Genomic DNA, 5,094 nt, shown 5'->3' on the forward strand with positions numbered 1-5,094 from the left:
AGCAAACAAACTGCACTCAGTCCTATGATAATTGTAAGTTTTCACAAAATCCTCGAAAAAGAAATTCCCATGTCTTGTTATTAAATTTGCAAAGGAAAAAACTGGTCTTCTATTTGGTAAGCCTATTTAAAATTCACTAGGTTTTTCAAGTAAGGTACAAATTACTTCTCTCGGGGAGTTTTTGTTCAGTTTTTTTCTTTTTTTCCCTTCTTCCTAAAAATTTTAAATGAATTTTGAATCAGTGAAAGATCTCTTACCAATGACCCTGAACATTGAAGTCCAATTTTTCTGCAGAAAAAAATTACATGGAGGTGTCATTTTGAAAAAAGAACATCAATATAAATGACAGCCTCAATATGAACTGCCCTTTGCAATAAAGGAAACATGCCTCAATCCCAAATGAAAAGGACAACTTTGGGGAAAGAGTAGACTGGTTGTTTTCTCCATTAAAGTTTGGTCCACTTTGCTAAGTAGTAGCAAGTTTCAGGAGAAGATGGGAATAAAACCTAGTTTTTGTTAGATCTGTGATTAGTCAGTTGAAAGTAGACTCAGTTCATTGACTTATTTCAAAATAGATCATCTAACAGTCACTCATGAGAGATTCATGATTCTACTGAATTATTTCGAATTTGACAAATTGCTAATTTAGTAGGGCACAGTTTGCCATGTCCAACTCCATTAAGCTTTTAAAATTTTATTTCAATTCCTAATCTCTGGTCATAAGAATACATACAACCTTCTGAACTATGTTTCTTCCATCCTTATTCAAATTTTTAAAAAGTGATGGGAAATTAACACTTTGTAGAAGTGAACTCTGTGGAGGATGTTCTGACACCTTTGACATCAAAAGGAAATAATGATCAATCTCAATGATATTGTGTAATACCAATTATGCAAGGTGGTTATTCTAAACACTACAAGGTATTTTATGTAATGTACCAGGAGAAAAAAGTAAGAGAAAACATGAAAATCTATAAGGACTATTAAATATGAATTAACAGGATTGATTGCCAGACAGAACACATTCTATATTGAAATTTATATCCTCACATATTTTGCTCTGCATGAATATGAATATTACCACTGTCATTTTCTAAAAAAACATGTTTTAATAACTTTTTGTGTTATGGGAAATCACAATATTTGTCTACTCTGTATCTTATGGGGCGATTATAAAAATAAATGAAAGCATGTACTTTCAAATCATCAGAAGACTAAGACTAGATATTCTCCAGACTATACTGTCACTCACTGCTATTTTGCGAAAATAATTAAGTGAAACTTTATGTTTAAAAATAAGTTATTGTGATTTCAAAAAATTAATAGGCAGATTAGTTTTGGAGTTAGAAAGACTTGGGCTAAAATTCCAGATTCGTGGTTTATGCTTACAGAGTTCTTATACAAACTGAGATTTGGTTTCTTCCACTATAAAACTGAGATTTTAAAAGATGCATCATTGCTTTGTGGTACGGATTAAATATAAATAGTACTTTTAAAATGTCTGTGCTGTTCTTGGCTTACCCTAAATACCCTAAAGAGCTTAGTTTTATTTAGCACTTACTATTGCCAGGCCTTGTTCTGAATGCTTTTCTTATATTAACTCATTTAAACTCCAAATTAACGTACAAGGTGTGATTAAAAGATATGGTGAATGTTTAAATAAGAAAAGATATTACAGTAAAAGACACTTTGTCATTAATCCCCCTCACTTTGAACACACTTATCCCATCATCCTTGCCAGTTTCTGAAGCAGTTCTGGAAGTCCTCTTTCATGAGTGTCTTTACTTCATCCTCCATCATGACAATGCTCCCTGTCACATATCACTTCTGGTATACGGCGATTTCTGTCAAATAAAAACACTACTTGTGTCCTCATCCACCTTATTCACCAGATCTGGTACTGTGCAACTTATGGTTCTTCCCCCAAGTCAAAATGATTCAGGATATTGAGGCAGCCAGGACAGCACAACTAAAGACACAAAAGAGGACTTCCAGAACTGCTTCAGAAAGTGACAAGAATGAGGAGGATAAGTGTATTCGAAGCAAGGGGGAGTATTTTGAGGGGGATTAATAGCAATGTGTCTTTTCCTGTAATAATTTTTTTTTATTTAAATTGTCACCGTGTTGCTTGATCACACCTCATATAAGATGGTCATTATAATGATCACACTTTACAGACCAAGGAAATAAGGGCACAAAGAAATTTGGTACTGTGCCTAAGGTCATAAGACTAGAGAGTGGCAGAGGCAGGATTTGAACCCAGGTAGTCTGACTCAAGAGCATGAGCTCTTGGACACCACACTATACCATCCCTCTAGTAAACAATAACTACTAACTTGTCAACTATTTATGTTAATATGGACAGCACTGTCATACATCAGAAGTACTTGAGGTTTGCATTCTTTTCCCTTGGGATCAAAGCCTGGCTTTGGCCCTCAATGATGCCCACATGTCATGATGTCAACATGAGCGGCCCATCTGATGTCTCTAACTTTTTTCTTCACTAGTAATATGAGTAACTGACCATCAGCGGTGCAGAGATCACAAAAGATGGTGAATATAAATATGCTAAATAGTCATGGTATTTCAGTGGGCCCTGTTGTACCCTGGGGGGAAAACCATTCTGCTGGAACCTGAACTTACTCCACCCCAACAACCAGAACTTCTTGTTTGTACTTAATTTTCATGCTCCCACTGAAAAAAGGATTCCAGAGCAAACAAATGTTTTAAAACTCTGAATTCAGCCGTGTACCTTCCAGCCAAAATTTAATTATTCTAATAACATTACCATTTACATCACATGCTAAAGAGATTTAGAAATACTAGTTAGTTTAAATGTAAATTGCTTTTTAAGGAACGATAGGAAAAACAGTATGTGTCTAAGTTTTGTGAAAGTTTAGTTAAACCATTCATTTACAAACTGCCATATTTGGGAGAAAAGATACAGTAAGGGGGCATTGAAGACTCTACTTTTCTATCGCTAATCTGACTTGACTGTGTGTATAGATGAGCCACTATAGTTCAATCCTTATAGATGATACCATGTCAGCATTTGTAATGCAAATACCTCACACTTAACACTAGTTGTGAAGCAGTAAATTCTATACCCGTGCATTCATTCATTCAAAATATACTTATTAGACATTTATTGAAACTCTTGTGGCATCCATTATAGAAGAAATACATATTCTATACAACAAACTAAACATGTAGAAACATATAGAGAATATTTTGATGTACTTCCAGACCTTCTATAATTTTTACATAGTTTCATCGTATTGCATAAATAAAATTGCATGGATTAAGTTGAAGTAATATCATTTTCTAGCTAAAAGAGTAATACATACTTATAGCAATATTGGGATATACGGAAAATTAATATGAAGAAAAAGAACTCATCCAGAATTCTTATGAAAATCGTCATTGGCAACTGGTGTATTTTCTTAATATAATGTCTCTGGTGTACTTTTTAAAACAGTTGAGATCATTTTATACATTCTGATTTTTAAGTGTACCTAACACAGAGTCATTCACAGAGCATAGATGCAAAGGAAGTTAAGATGGAATCAGGAAATGATATTTGCCCCTGGGTAGTCTCTGTCAAATTAAAGAAAAATGTCATGTATCAGGTCGTTTAATATGAGTTTTAAAATGCTGAAATTAATTACTCAAGTACCCTGGAAATATGACAAAGTAAAAAAGGCCATTTCATTGTTTATGCAGCTCTCCTCTGGATAGAGGAGAAAGAGACATCTTTCACTTAGTCCCCTAACGTGAAAGTTCTTAGCATGAGCTGAAACAGAATGCCATCAAGTTTGATTAAAATTCTCATCCTAACGTTTATTTCTTCTCTCCTAACATGTTTAATTTCTATAATCTTCTGTCCTTTCATGTTTATTTCTTAATGCTGCATACTGGGAGATGGTCTCAAAGTTTGAAGCAGTGCTTTCCAAATTTTGCTGAGTACATGAGTCACCCGTGGATCTTGTTCAAATGTATATTCTGGTTGAGTAGTTCAGGCAGGATCTGAGATCCCTCATTTCTCACAAGCTGCCAGGGGATGGAGGTGCTGCTGGTTTATAGGCGCAGCCTCTGGGTCTCTGTGCAGCTTCCATAACCCCCCAATGCTGGGGTGAGATGCCCCTCACCATCTGCTGGGGATCCTAGGCTTCTGAGTTAAGGAGCACATGTTGAAAGAAGAAAGAACCTGCCCACCTTCTTTTAGGTGATGCAGATGGTCTGTTTCTTGTTCAAAAATTATTTACAATCCACAGATTGATTTTGTGGTTGGTTTTCATTACACCCTGTGTCTTCATAATCGTGGGAGATCAGGAAAAAAGTGTGCAGGGACGACTAACGCTTAAGCATTTAAATCAGAAGGTAGATTATCTTTAACTCTTCTAAATGTAACGGCACATGAATTGCAGCAACAGCTAGCAGTGAAGAAGTTAGAAAAGAGGAGCTGCCCAGCAAGTTGTAAAAAAAACTGACTCTCCCACAGGACACACAACTACCTTTTTATTCCTATTTCTTTCAATGCAAAGTGTTCAAATGATATTAGCAGGCTAAACCTGCGGTGCCGACAGGTGAGTGTAGACAAATCCTAGGAGAGTCCATGCCTGGGGCCAGGCACAGATGGCTGTCAGTGATCCTGTTTGGCATTTAAAACCTCCTGCAGCATGAGAACCAGAGCGGAATATAATTTAGACCACATTGGGAACAAAATGAAATGCAAGAGAATTTCATTTTTAAATGTTCATTCTCCCAAAACAAAAAAAAACATAAACTATCTACATACCATGGTTCCCCGAAAATAAGACGTAGCTGCACCATCAGCTCTAATGCGTCTTTTGGAGCAAAAATTAATATCAGAGCAGTTCTTCTATTAATTTTTGCTCCAAAAGACGCATTAGAGCTGATGGTCCAGCTATGTCTTATTTTGGGGGAAACATGGTAGCATGTGTTCCCCTGAGGCAAATGATCACATCTTTGCATCAATTGGTTTCAGAGAGAGCTCTGTGAGCCAAAATAATTAAGTACTGTCCTGCCCAGAAGCAGGGGGATGGGTAAAATGACCTCTTGAAGTCCCAGGCC

Source organism: Rhinolophus sinicus, chromosome 17 (assembly GCF_057876585.1).
Source record: "Rhinolophus sinicus isolate RSI-liver-muscle chromosome 17, RSI-T2T, whole genome shotgun sequence".
Lineage (NCBI taxonomy): Eukaryota > Metazoa > Chordata > Mammalia > Chiroptera > Rhinolophidae > Rhinolophus > Rhinolophus sinicus.